Raw genomic sequence first — 15,229 nt, forward strand, 5'->3', positions numbered from 1 at the left:
CCTTATCAGAAAAAGTCATTAGATGTGATTCTCACTCACCTAACTTTGGCTGATGTTAGGGACCCCGTGTATGATGACATCCTTTGGAATTAGAAATATTTTGGAGGACATTGGTTGTAAAGCAGTGACACGGAGGGCTTGTATTTGTACTTCTTCGCTACTAAATCCACCTCAGGCCATTATTATCAGTCCCACTCATTCCAGGTGGGCACAGTTCAAGCCCAGAATCTTCACACACATTCTGCCCTTGTTCATTCATTTCCTGGATAAGCAATAGCTAATCAACATGTGGGTGATTTTAAGTTCTCCTGCTACTGGCACTTCCACTGATCTTGGACTTGTGTATTCTCTGATGTTCTGTGAAATAAGACAACTCACATACCATTATGCAGTGTTATCTCAAAGTGTCATGTTTATGCACGATTTCTTCTTTTTGTTCTTCATGATTTGGACCAGTTTCTGTATGGCGACTGTCCTGTTAAGGCATCACAAGACAGCCATGCTTATCCACAGTCCCAGCCTCTCTCCACAGTCTTTTCCAGAGACAAAAAGCCGCCCGTACTGTCCTCTTGCTAGTGAGCTGCTTTGTTTTCTTCTATGGGACTAACTCAGGTCTTTCCATTCATATGGGCTCTGTATATGAGAAAAACCTGATGCCAGAGAACATCACTGGTTTTCATTCATCTTGCTACCCAACTGTGTGTGCCGTGGTGTTGATTAAATATGATAATAGAGTTTCCAGATCTACCTGTGCCATTTCATATATGATCATTTCTGCTTGCTTACAATGGAGATTTCTCTTGCATCTAAAAAATACTGATAAAAATGATTTTAATTGCAGGAGAGCATGGTTGTAGAATCCTTATGACTGCAGACAGTAGTCCTGATTACCCCTAGATAAAAATTTGGAAACTATTAATCCCTTTAGAGTCAATCTACGAAAGTCTCATCAAGAATAAAAGAGCACATTGTAGATGAATACATACAAAATAATGCCCATAGAAATTCTAGCAACAGAAACTACATCAATAAAAAATCCTAATGTAGTAAAAATTTTAAAAATGTCACCACGTGGTAAAATCAAATTCAGGGTCTATGAATTCAAGCCCTGCACTGGGCTCCATGCATGGGGCCTACCCAACAAAGCGAAAAGAAGTTAGGGTGATGGTTCCTTTTCAGAGAAAAGGGACTGACAGGTAGACAGTGGTTGTCTCTGAGGTGTTGGCAGTATTTTACTTCTTGAACTAGATAGAGCTTACTTGTGGGTTTTCTGTGTGGAAATTTATTGACCTACATTCTTATGATGTGTGTGACTTAAAAAGTAATAAATCCACTCTTTTAAAAGCTTGAGAGTGCTATAAATCAATATGTATGCTCTTAATCAGTTCTGTAAGAGCTCACGCTAGAAGGACACCTGGTTGACTTAGTTGGAAGAACCTGTGACTCTTCATCTTGGGGTCATGAGTTTGAGCCCCATATTGGGTATAGAGATGACTTAAATAACATTTAAAAAGAAAAAAAAGAATTCATGTTAGAAAATGACAATAAGTAACATTAAAGAGGCCCAAGGGACACACAGAAAAAGAGCCTAGAAGGAAAAGAACATAGAGCAGCTCAGCATGGTATGTCTCTAGAGCGCTTACTCGGGGAGGCAAAATTGCACTTCTGTTTTGGCAGCTGCTACCTTGAGGCAAAGTGACATCATTGGGAGCCCCTCGAAATGGAGAACAACCTCTATTATCACCATGTGTCCCCCCAGTGTGTCCTCAGATTAATGATGACCTAGAGAGAAAACTCAACCCTCACTCCCAGTGAACTGCAGGGAAAATGCTCTGGTCCCTTGGGAAAGCTGTGGGGTAAAAGAAATGGAAAACATTTCCGGTCCTTAGAAGCCAGAGCCCCACAGTGCACCTCTGAGTTGATGGGCATCCTGGATGCATTTCCTGAGTAGTTCAGGGAGCCCTAAGTCCCAAATGTAGTTTGAGCTTTGTATTACTCATTTCTCTAACAACTCCAAATTCAGCGGTTTAGAAAAAACAACATTATCTCGTGGTGTCTAGAGGTCAGAAATTGAGGAATGTCTTATCTGGGTAGTTCCAGCTTATGGTTTCTCACGAGGTTGCAAACAAGAAGACAGCTAGAGCTCTAGTCATCTCAGTGTTTCACGGTGGCTGGAGGATCCTGGGCCCAGGGCTCCAGGAGGTGTTGGCAGAAGTCTCGCTTCCTCATGACCTCTGCCCCCCATAGGCGGCTCCAGGTTTAGCAACTGGCTTCCCATTGAGCCAGATCCATCACATAAGTTTGGTCACAAAAGACCATCCCTGATACAGTGACCTAGAGAGCTGTGCAAGGGCATGAATATCAAGAGGTAAAGATCATTGGCAGTCACCTTTGAGGCTTCCTCCAGAGCCTGGCCTCTGGCCACCAAGGATCTACGTCTGTTCCTTATGCAAAACACACTCACCATTTCTCAAGAGGCCCCGGAGGTCTCAGAATATAACATTTAAATCATATGGGCCTGGGGTCGCCTGCTCCCCTCCCCCCTCTCTGCCTGCCTCTCTATTTGTGATCTGTCAAAATAAATAAACAAAATCTTAAAAAAATAATCACAAGTAGATAATAAATTTGAAAACCCTTTTACTGGAAGATGTAACAGAAGTAAATACAGAGTTTGTCACCTCCTTCTCTGTAAGACCACCTCAGCTGGAGGAATACTCTAACGGTTCCTTTATTGGACACCCTGGATAGAAAGAATTTTACAGTTCCCAGAACTTCAGGTTGGTAGAAACTTTTGAAAACTGTCTTCCGGGAGACAGCATAATTTCAAGGAAAGCTGGGGAAGAGGAATCCAAAGATGAAATGAAAGATCTAGGAACTCGTTTATGCTTTTGTCATAGCCTAATGAATAAAACTTGGCACGAGGGAAGCAGGCATAAAAGGCTTGTAGCAGAGGATGGTTTCGATCCATCGACCTCTGGGTTATGGGCCCAGCACGCTCCCGCTGCGCCACTCTGCTTGTGTTCTCTAGTTTCCTGTTTTATTTATTAATGATGAGGATGACGTTTTCCACGTTGGGAAAATGATCCTCTTCCCCTAATTCTTTCCCTTCTCATGGGTTTGGTCACCCTCCTCTCACCGTGCGGGAGAACCGCTCCCTCACGACCAGGTGGCCAAGGGCCGTCCGCCCCGGGGGGCTGCGCTTTTCCAACCTGTCAAAAGAGTGTCCAAGCTCGGGAACTTTTTTTTTTTTTCTTTTAATTTTATTAGCTTTCTGGAGCGGCTCTTTGCTCAGAGAGCCGAGGATGAGCGAGCCGAGAAAAACCCGGTAGAGCCTTTTTGGACGGAATCCGAGCAGCGGGGACGACCCTGAACCACCATCAATGAGAGAGGAATCGTGTTGACCGCAGCGCTTGCTTCCTCTCCAAAAGTCTCAAGGACAATTGTTTGGATCTTTAAAAAAAAGTTTTGTATTTGCTTGCAAGGCCGCAGACTTCCACAAGGACGATGCGCCCGGAATAAAGGGAATGAACCCAACTTACAGCTCAAGTGATTACATGGTGGCCGCAATGTCAGTTGGACCTCGTTTGCAGGCGTTGTGACACAGAGAGAGAGAAAAAAAATAAGAGACTAATAAAGACAGGGGCTTCCATCTCTTGTGGCTTTTATGGGAGAACAGAACTCGTTGGGACGTTCCCCGAACACCAGCCCCCGTTTGTCCCTGCGTCTGTGAGGACGCTCAGTGCTAGGGCCGGTCTGCACCGCTGTGAACCTCTCCTTTACCAAGGTCAACTCGCGGATGCGGCGCGTCGGGGAGCTCGCTCAGCCGCACGGCTAGGCCGTGGCTTGCACGCTGGTGTCCGCCTTCGCTCGGTTTCCCCGTCCGCGGTTACAGTGAGGGAGCGGCCTCTGCGGCGTTTTACTCCGGGAAAGAGTGGCGAGCGCCGCGGCGGGCTCAGGCGACGATCCGGCCCCGATTCCCCGCCGCGCGCAAAGCCCTTCCCCGCGCAGAGCTGGGGCGCACGCTGCCCTTTCCCGGGGCGCGCACCGCACAGCGCAGCGGGCGCAGGCGGGTGGGGACGTCGCGCACTGCCCTTCCCGGGACGGAGCTGGGCGCACGCGGCCTTTCTACAGGCAGATCTGGGGCGCACGCGGCCCTTTCCCGGGCAGAGCCGGGGCGCGCACAGCGCAACCCAGGGGGTCGCGGGTCGGCGGGGGAGGTTGCGCGCCGCAGTTCCCGGGACAGAGCCGGGACGCGCACGCCTCTCTCGCGCGCCCCGCTCCGGCTGCTCCGGCCGCGGCCTCCGGAGCCGGGCAGCTCCCAGACTCCAGCGTCCCCTCGCGGAGACAGACGGAGAAACATCGCTCGTCACTTCGGCCCATTTCAGGTTTCCCTCGCTTCCAGGGAGGCTCCCTCGTTTGGGCCTTCTTACCGCGGTCGGGTGGGACGGAGCTTCCGTTGGCGCAGATTTCCTCAGGCCAAGACGGGGACGAGGGTGATGTGAGATTCAGGTTTGTTTCCCCAGATTGCACGTGAAGAAGGAGGAAGCCCAGAGGCAGGAATCAGACCGCGGGCAACCTGTTCCCCTTAAGCCCCCAGGGATACTCGGGATCCGAGACAAAACGTGATTCCTCCTCTCGGGCCTTTACCCTCCAAGATCTACCTCATCCCGTGGAGATGCCGCCGTCTTCAAAAGATGCTGTATTCTGGCAAAGAGCAGTTATTACAATATTTCTGACTGCAACCCGGAGTCAGAAATATATTTTGAATCACAGCTTAATACCGTATGAAAACAAGTATGTGTCTCTATAGAGAGTATATTTAACTGCATCCATCTAGAGAGAGAAACCGAACTTCACCACGCAACATTTTACTACATGGGGTCCATTCTGATATTTCCTATTCCTATTGTATTCTATTTCACTTATTAAAATACCAGCCTTGACCTTTTTCCAAAATATTGACTTTACACTCATTCACTTCTGAGACACAGGATGGACTGAAAAACACTGGCGCCTTTATAATGGTATCAGAAATGCCTTGTCCTCTGGGGTGGGATAATGGAGTGGAAGACAGTGACCTTTTCCTGAGGGCGGGACCAGCAGTCAAAGAATTAAGGAAAAGTTTGGTTTCCACCAGCTTTTCTTTTTGGTATAACACAGTAACCGTGTTAACTCTCTGAGAGTCTATACCCTGTGTGCCTCTCTGTGTGTTTATTCCTCTGTGGGTGAAGGAATATTGCACATTCTAAAGAAGTCCTCTCTGGTTTAGCTTTTTCCACCTCTGTCCTACGTTTGTGAGGTGCTTTCTTTTCCCCTTCATCTCCTGAAGGATTTTTGCATCCATGGTTCCCTCTACTTAGAGAATTCTTACCTCATATATCTATAGGATTTACCCACCCCCCCATGCCTTCTTCAAGCTTTTGTGCAAATGGCAGGATCAATAAACCAAAGGCTTTGGATAGATGCCACCCACCCTCCATTTTCTGTGAATACCTTAAAGATGCTTGTGTATTAATTTCCCTCACACTTTCCCTAGGATGAGTACTTCTCATCTTCGGTTACTCTGTGTGTATGTGTCATTCTATCACTCTGTCACTTTGTTGTAAGTGTAAATTTGTGTAACCACCACTGCAACCAAGATACGAAACCACTGTGTTACCACAAATAATCTCTCTCATGCTCTCTCCATACTGACACCCACCCGCTGCTCCCTACCATCCTTCACTTCTGGTCACCACCCATCTGTTTTTCCTCTCTGGAATGTCATTTTGAGACTGAAATATATACACGAATCTCAAAAAGTATGTGACCTTTTAAGATGGGCTTTTTTCATCTAGCACAGGGCCCTTGAGATCCATCTAAATGGTTGTGTATATCACTGGTTCACTCCTGGTTTTTACTGCTGAGCTGTATTTCATGGACTAGATACCACAGTTGGTGTAAGCAGTCACCCTCTGAGGGACCTGTTGGTTGTTTCGAGTTTGGGCCATTACAAATAAGGTATCTCTGAAGAATAGTGCCTGGTTTTTCTGTGGCCTAAGTTTTCATTGTTCTGGGATGGATGCCAGGCAGTGGAATTGCTGGATCGTAGAATGAGTATTGTGTGTAGTTTCTTCAAGAAACTGCCAAACTGCTTTCCCGAGTGGTTGCACCATCTCCCATTCCCATCAGCCATGGGCGACAGATGCAGAGTCGCTCTGTCGTATCCAGCCATAGGCAGTGTCAAACAAGGCTTATTCATTTGGATGTCTGGTGGCTCAGTTGGTTAAGCATCTGCCTTCAGCTTGGGTCATGATCCTAGGGTCCTAGGATTGAGCCGAATATTGGGGCTCCCTGCTCAGTGGGGAGTCTGCTTCTCCCTTTGCCTGCTTGCTCTGTCTACTTGTGCTCTCTATCTCTCCGTCAAATAATAAAATATTTTTTTAATTGTTCTTTTACCTCTTCGAACAGATGTGCAGTGATACCTCATTATGGTCTTAATTCGCATTTCCTACCTGAGTAGTATTATTGCATATCTTTTCATGTGCTGTTTGTATATCCTCTTTGGTGAAATGTCTCTTCGTGTCTTTTGTCCATTTTCCAACTGTTGTTTTAATGTTGAGTTTTGAGAGTTTGTTGTATATTCTACTGTGAGTCTTTTGCCAGATGTGTGGTTTACAAACATTTTCTCCCAACTGTAACTTACCTTTTTACCCTCTTAAGAGGGTCCTTTGCAGAGCAAAAGTTGTTGATTTTAATGAGATTCAGTTGGTCAAATTTGTCTTTTATGGGTGTGTTTTTGGTGTCATGTCTACAATTCTCCGAGCTGAGGTCCTCCAAATTTTCTCATTTTTTTCCCTAGAAGTTGTATACATTTATGTTTTACTTTCAATCTATCATTTCCAGTTAATTTTTTAATAGAGTGTGAGGTTTAAGTTGAAATTAATGCCTTTTTTTCTTTTTTGTCTAGGGATATCAAATTTCTCCACCACCATTTTTTTTTGAAAAGACTAAGATTTCCTCCCTCTACTAAATTGCTTTTGTACTTTTGTCAGAAATAACTTGGCTGTAATGTATTCGGTGATTTTGGGGTTCTCTGTATTGTCTCACTGACTTGCATGTCTATCCTTCTGCCAATAATGTACAGTCTTTATTACTGTCTGTCAAACATCTTGAAATAATAAGAGTGATTTCTTCCACTTTCTCTTTTTCTCAAAATTTGTCTTAGTTATTCTAACTCATTTACCTTTCCATATAGATTTTAGAATAGTGAGGTTCATATCTACAAAAATAACTCACCTGGATTTTGATAGGAGTTTTGTTCAACCTGTATCTAACTTTGAGAAGACTTGACCTATCTGAGTCTTCAGTCAGTGGACACAGAATGTCTATTTATTTAGGTCCTCAATTTCTTTCATCAGCCTTTTGTGGTTTTGTATTTTTCAGCACGTCCATGTTCCTGTAGATTTGCTTCTAAGTTATCTTTTTAAGCGATGTATGTGGAACTGTATTTTAGTTCTGGTGCCCACGTGTTTATTGCTGGTGTCCAGAAATACAATTGATTTTTGTATTTTGATCTTGTATTCTGTGACTTTGCTGAACACACATAATTGTTCTAAGAGGATTTTGTTTGTTTTTGGTTCCTTGGGATTTTCTATGTAAACCATCATACCGTCTTCAAAGGGAATGGGAAGTACAATCCTTAGCCGGAGAGGGAGGGCAAATGTATGTTTCTAGAGAAAAATACAATCCACTGAGCAGTCTGTACCACCAACTCACAATTGGCCCAGACTGCGGAAATGTGACCCTGTGTTTCTGGGGATGCTGAGTATTTCACCTAAGACCTTACTACAGTGTCTGTCAAGTAACGCAGTACCCTTTGTCTTATATTAGAATGTGACATCACCAGGACTTGGCAGACAGATCTCCCCATCTGCCAAGAAGCTCAGTTGTGAGTGTGAAGGACTGAAAAGCTAAAGGTCCCAGGTTTTGACACAGTGAACACTTCACTCAATAAATATCGTTTCCAGATCCTTTTCAAAAACACCCTGGAGGGATATCTGGAGGGATAGCTTTCTTATACTCCTTGGACTGTAGGCCTTTGTACTGTGCTCCTGGGGAAATCTTTATCAAGAAGCATTGAAGTCCTTTTCTGCTTGGAAGAGAATAGCAGATCTCAGCTACTTTGGCTTAAGGTTGCAGGTGACTGACTTTTTGGTGTTTTCTTACTTTAGACAGATAGAAGTGGTCAAAGTGGAACCCAAATTTCTCTTTTTGAAAGATAAAACTGAACAATCCTCTGGTCCAGGGAAGGCAAGGACCACAGTGCCTGGACAGGGACTTGAACCCTGGACCCTCAGATTAAAAGTCTGATGCTCTGCCAATTGAGCTACCCAGGCTCCAGAAAGGGTTTCTCTTCCAGGTACATAAATAGGATCGGGCTTAATAGCGTGGCAGATTCATCCTTGCATCCAGGAAAGGCAACTGAGCAGGTGTTTAACCTCTATAGTCAATGCACCCAGCCCTTGTTTATGTTTTCTGTAGGTAGGTAGAGAAGGAATGTAAATGGCATCAAGAAAACAATCCTTGGGGCACCTGGGTGGCTCAGTGGGTTGAGTCTCTGCCTTCAGCTCAGGTCATGATCTCAGGGTCCTGGAATCAAGCCCCACATCAGGCTCTCTTCTCAGCGGGGAGACTTCTTCCCCTCTCTCTGTCTACTTGTGATCTCTCTGTCAAATAAATAAATAAAATCTTAAAAAAAAAGAAAGAAAACCCTTATTTGGGTACTTGTAGAAAGGGAAAATAAACAGAAGAAACCAACCAATGGCTCCCAATAAATATTTATGGAATGCGTAGTGAAATCTGTCAGCTCTCATTTACTGGGCACCAAGAAACACCAAAAAGGAAACACAGAGGAACAAAGAAACAACAAAAATATAAATGAATAATAAAAAACAAGAGAAGAAACATGGAAAGCAACCAATGGAGAACAATGGTAAAAATCTGCCAAATTTGGTAACATCTACCAATTTTTTTCTTAGTGCAAGAAAAAAGCAAGACATTAAAAAGGAAGGGAGATGTCTGGTGACCATGAATGGCCCAATGTTGCACACTTCACTGATGTTCTGAACCCCTAAGAGAATTTTTACAACTTGATATTCCCTCTTACAATTTTCCCTGGACACGTAGCGCTTTTCTTCACATGTTCAAATTCTTCTGAAGGGTATTGTGACTTGTATCAAAGGAATCTAAAAAGCTCAGTAATTTAATACTTAGCAATATCCATTGAGAGAGAGGGAGGGAGATAGAGACAGAGAGGGAGACCCCTTCTTTAATCTTCTGTGGAAGATTTCGCATTGATCCTTTATCTCCTTGAATTTGTATTTCCATTCTGTGTCTCTCATAGATTTTTTTATCTCAATACTGTCATTTTGTATTTAGTCTTTCTCGATATTCCTACCATACTTTTAGGTATCCAATATAAGTATAAACATTAAAATCTGACATTATTTCCTGTGACCCCAAATCTATGTTAAGAATACTTCTTATGGTGGCACCTGAGTGGCTCAGTGGGTTAAAGCCTTTGCCTTTGGCTCAGGTCATGATCCCAGAGTCTTGGGATTGAGCCCCTCGCCAGGCTCTCTGCTGCTCAGGGAGCCCGCTTCCTCCTCTCTTCCTGCCTGCCTCTCTGCCTACTTGTGATCTCTGTCAAATAAATAAATCAAATCTTTAAAGAATACTTCTTATGGATTGGGTTGTATTTGCATCTACCTGTAGTGCAAAGTAATAGATAATTTGAAGACCCTCTTTCCTGGAAGATGTAATGGATGTGGATGTAGAATTTGTTTTCCCCCAGTTACGGCCCCCACAATGAAATTCCGTAAGAGGCCACCTCAGCTGAAGGAGGCATCTGACTCAGTATTTCCAATTGTTCCCACATTGGAAATCCACAAGGACAGCGTTTCCACAAATCCAGGCCAATGTGCCACAGTCAGATGAGTCTTCGTGTACAGAAATGTCTTAATTTACCAGGAGGGTGAGATTTTTCTGAGGAAAGTGAGAATGTGGGATTTAGAGCTGTACTTCCCTGGCAGACTGATTCTCAGAAGGTGAATTTTCTGTCACCCTGTTTAATTAAATAGGAAAGATCTAGAAGTAGATTTAGTTAAACTGTTTGGATAGAGTTCAGCAGAAGTTGCTTATAAAACTCACCGTCAAGGACGGCTTTGACTTGTTGATCTGTAGACCCCAAGGCAGGTATATCCTCGCTAACATGCGATTCCAGTATCATGATTAGTGTTTCTAGTGTGAAAGTGGTTTCATTCCTTTCCCTGAGTCTTTTTCCTTCGTCCTTCCTCGTTCATTCCTTCTCCCTTTCCTCACTCAGCCTCTTGAAACCCAGTCCCCTTGAAAAGCAGGTGGTTCCAGTAGCTCCTCCAAGTTCATGCCTTCCCGATCCACCCAGGATGCAGATCCCGAACCCGCTTCCTAAAGCCCATATGGCCGCAGAATGGTCCAGGAATTGCATGGCCCCGTGCCCCGTGAGAGCTGCACTCTGCACACACCTGACTGGAGGCTGTAAAATACTGCCCACCAAATCCGGATTTGAAATCTCTCCAGTGCATTTCCCCAATCCTCTGATGGAGACTGTGACAGAGAGGCTGGAGCGCACAGGGACAGTGAGATTCCTGTTGTCACATGTATCGCCCTCGCCCCGCAAGGACGACAAGACGCCCTGGTTTGGATGCATCTTCTCTCTATTTCCGCAAGTCTACACACTTATATACGCTTACATGACCAATCAGCGAGCAGGGTACAGGAGGGAGCGAATCAGGCTGTGCACCTAAACCAACAACTTCGCTAGCAACCAATGCTGTTTACTTCCTCTTTGGGCGCTCCGCTGAGTCTCACGAGGCAATCCTAACTTGCCTGGCAACTAGCCAGGCGCCATCTTTTAATGGCGGAGGCCGCCCTGGCCAGGGGCCTGCCTCCGACTACATGTCCTCTCCTGCTTTCCCACTTGGCAGGGCTGGCTGCCTTCGAATTCCTGCCTCCTTTCCCGTTTGCCAGTCCCTACTTGTTCTTTGGATCTCAGTTCCCATGTTACCCATGACCTCCTGCTAGAAGCTTTTGCTGCCTCCTCAAGACCAGCTTTTGAAGCTCCTGGAATATCCCAGGATTCCTGAGATTGTCTCAGTTTGATGAATAGCACTTATTGCGTGTCCTATTATCACTCTTGTATGTTCCCTTCCTGACCGTTAGCATGCTCAGGGCTCAGTCCTTCAGCACCACGTACAAGCAAATGTCTCTTTCCATCATGGGCTGCTCCCTCAAGCTCCACATTCACTTATGCACCTGCCTTCTTCTCGGGAATTTATACCTGACCTTGTCAAAACCCGAACTCCTGGCCTTCCCCATCTGCCCCATCTCAAGAGGCAGCCGCTCCAGCTGAAGATGCTCTTTGGCTCCAGTCCTAGAGTCCAGCTCCCAGCTCCACCCTCAAGATGTATCCACTTCCCCAACTTTGCTTCCTCCTCCTGTTGCCATCACAGGAGACATCTACCATCACCTGTTGCCGAGATTTTGGCAATGGACTCCGCTGCTCTCCGGCTTCCTATTTCCCCTTGCCCCTTTCCTGTCTGTTCTAAACGTAGAATGAATGGAAAACTCTCCAAGGGCTCTGCTCCGATTCCAGGATGGAAGCTGAAGTGCTTCCAGCGACCTGGGCAGCCATCCCCGCTCCCTCCTCCCCTTCCCCTGCCGCACAGCCTCCGGCTCCTACTCGCCTGTGCTCCACGAGTGCTCCTGCCTGGAAACTCTCCCCTCCCCTCCCCCCAATATATGCCTTACTCATTTCTTCCTGTTTTAGAGTTTTGCTCAAATATCACCTTCTCAGGGAAATCTTAACCTGTTCAACACATTTAAAAACACTTTTTAAGGAGTCATCCCTATTATCTTCCTGCTTTATTTTTAATGAGGACGTATATATTTTTCATTCATTGGTCTGAATTTCTGATAAGAACGCAAACTCCACAAAGACAGAGATTTTTGCCCATTTTGTTCCCAGCTATCGTTCTGGTGTCTAGAGGCACACATGTAGCTACTCGCTAACAGTTTGTTGAGTGAAGGTTGAATGAATGGCCGGTCACTTACATAGGAAATACTTGACCAGTGAGGCTTCTGCAGGAGTGTAAGCAAATTTCAGGAGCTTAACCTAGAACGGGGACAGAAATGGGCTTTTCATAGGTAAAGCGTTCCAGATTCTGTTTATAGGGCTCCTGGTTGGTGTATAAACCTGGGTGGCTAACGGTGGGTCTTCTGTCTAATCGCGGGGTCCAACGTGCTAGCCAGTGTCCATGCAGGGGTTAACGCTGGCTCGTGCAGGGTTGAGCACCTGACATCCCTAGTCCCATCTGCAGAGCCGCAGGCTCATTAATTCATTAGTTCATCCCCTTCCCAAACCTTCAGACTGGGCCTGCATAAACCCTGACTTCTGAGCCCGTGGTGTCCAAGGTTAAGGGTATAAGGCATGAGGCCCCAAGGCGTGGCAAACTGTTCGAAAGACGACATGTCCTGTGAGGCTTCCGAATGCTGCGTTGAGAGATTTTACTCATTTGGTTGTTTAGTATTTGGGAATAGTAATGGACTCCCAGAGTTCAAAATGATTACACAGTGACGTTTTCCGTGTCACCTACCTACCTACCTGGTTCTTACTTTGTCCCCCAGCCCCCACAGGTTCTGCTGTTCTTCACTTCCAACCTCTCCTTCTGGAGTTTACCCACATTCGTGTAACTTTGTTCACTTGTTCTGGGCCTTGCCTTTGGTACTTCACAATACAGGTTGGAAATCTTTACGTGTTCATTCAGAGGAAGTTTCCTTGTCTCTCTTCATGCTGTTTTATATTTTTAGTGTGAAATATAACAGGTAAATAAAATCAACATCTGTGCTTAACCAGGAACATCTGACTGTCACTTGCGATGGTGATCTGTGTGTGCTGACACCGAGAAGTTGTGTGTGTCTCTTCCCTATAACCTCTGTCCTCCATGTGCTCCCAATGCCCCAGAAAAAACTCAGTCCTGACTTTGTACATTCTTAATACATTTCACCATGTGCACATATATCCCTCAACAATATAACCTAATTTTGTCTGGTTTTGAAATGTACATAAGTATCATCATCTTAAATGCTTCGTGTCTTTCACAAAAATCTCTTTGTAAGGCTCATCCGTATTATTTTCTGCAGCTCAGACCTGTTGTCAGCTGCTGAATAGCACTGGACACTGTTTATCCGAGTGAGTGCAAATGTTCACTCCGGTTGCTCCCAGTTGTTGGCTCTATGGACAACAAACACTACGTGAAAATTCTTCTATGAGTTTCCTGCCATACACGTGCACTTACTTCTCTTGGGGAAAGATCTAGGACAATAGGGTATGCACATCTTCAGCTTACTAAAGCCCAGCTGTTTTCCACAGTCTCTGTGTCACTTTAGACTCTCAAGAATAGTGATCAAAGTCATCACTTCACATCCTTGCCAAAAATTAGTACTTGTCTATTTAATTTCAGTAATTGTGGTGGAAGATCTGTAGCATCTAATTATAGCATCAGTTTGCGTTTTCCTGATTTCTGACAAGGTTGCTTGCTGACAAGGTCATTGTTTTCTAGTAGGTCCACAGGGGCGCCTGGATGTTGGTTTTGACTCAGGTCATGATTTCATGGGATGCCCGCTCCACAGGGAGTCTGCCCGAAGATTCTCTCCCCGTGCCCCTCTCCCAGCTCACATGCAGGAACACATGCTCATCCTCACTCCCTCTCTCTCAAGTAAATAAATAAATCTTCAAAAAATAATAAAATAGGTCCACAAACTCTGTGGCACTCCTGTCATCGGAAGGTGGTCCGAATACCCTCTCCTTGCCTGAGGGTCACAGTGACCGGCTTCTGAAGAGCAGAGCGAACAGAAGAGACACTGGTGACATCGCAGGCTAACCGTTCTCTGCCAGGCTCCTGTCCTCCCTCACAGACATCACAGTCATAGAAGCTCTTTCTGTATTCCATGTTCCGTATTCTCATGCTAGTCCTGTCAGTTATGTATGTGGCAAATGTCTTCTGCCATTTTGTGACTTAGATTCATCCTTTCATAGTGCCTTTTTTTTTTTTTAAGATTTTCTTTATTTATTTGACAGAGAGAGAGATCACAAGTAGGCAGAGAGGGAGAAGCAGGCTCCAGGCCTGTGAGCTTCCTTCTGTGTGTGTCTGCTCCCCAGAGCTGGGGTTTTGGTGAGACTGCGTCTATGCCTCTCCTTCTATGCTTCGCCTTCTGCGATGGCCTATTTATCCCTTGTGGCGGAGGGAGTTAGGCTACATCTTAGTTCTTTTTCCACGGGGATCGTTGTGTTGGCTTCCAGGTAAGCTGGACTAAAACCAACGTTCCAGTTTCGTGGACAGCTTTGAGTGGAGAACACATGAGCACATGACAGCAACGAACCTTCACCTGGCTTGAAACCAGACTTAGATTTCCTTTGTAATGTGTTTGCTTTGGGGATGTCCCTGCTTGGCTTAGAGCTCAGATCTGGGCACATCACTTGAAGGAAAGGCCTATTTGAAGGTAATGAATTAAGAAATAAGCTCAATTCCCCCATTTTGCTTGGGGAGCAAGCTCACACTTGCCGACCGTGGCCCGCACCTTTGGAGAGTGTTCCTGGCCTACACTCTCAGCTTTCTACTTCCCATTATTGTGCTACCCTACTGGGGCATCTAACCTGCCAGCCCACCTTCCAGACCAGATTCATGGCCCAGGAGCTTATGAAGCCAATGTAACATGGCGGACACCATCACGTGACATCTGCTGGCTGTTCATTATCGTTCTCCCCTTTCAAACTACGTTCGACTGCTCCTTCTCTGTCTCCAGGACATGAGATCATATGACCCATTTATGGTAAGTGGGATAAGAATAAAATAATACCCAAAACTTCCAAGTTACAACCCTACTGGGAAAGAGATGTCTTTTCCTTTCTGCTGGCTTGAAAAGGGATAAGATGCCTGGATGTCAGACAGAAACGTGCTTCGAGGATTGTGCAGTGACATGAGAGCCTATGTGACATGATTGAGAGCCTGACATCTTGGCGTTCCCATGCCCAGGTAACCCTGGGCTGCTCCTGTCCACAGTCTGGATAACCAGTGATCTGGGCCTGTTGTAAGAGATACTCATAATCCTCATGGAAGCAACCTCTTTGAATACAGAGTCGAACCTGACT

The sequence above is a fragment of the Mustela nivalis genome (genome assembly GCF_964662115.1).
Source record: "Mustela nivalis genome assembly, chromosome: 5".
Taxonomy (NCBI): Eukaryota; Metazoa; Chordata; class Mammalia; order Carnivora; family Mustelidae; genus Mustela; species Mustela nivalis.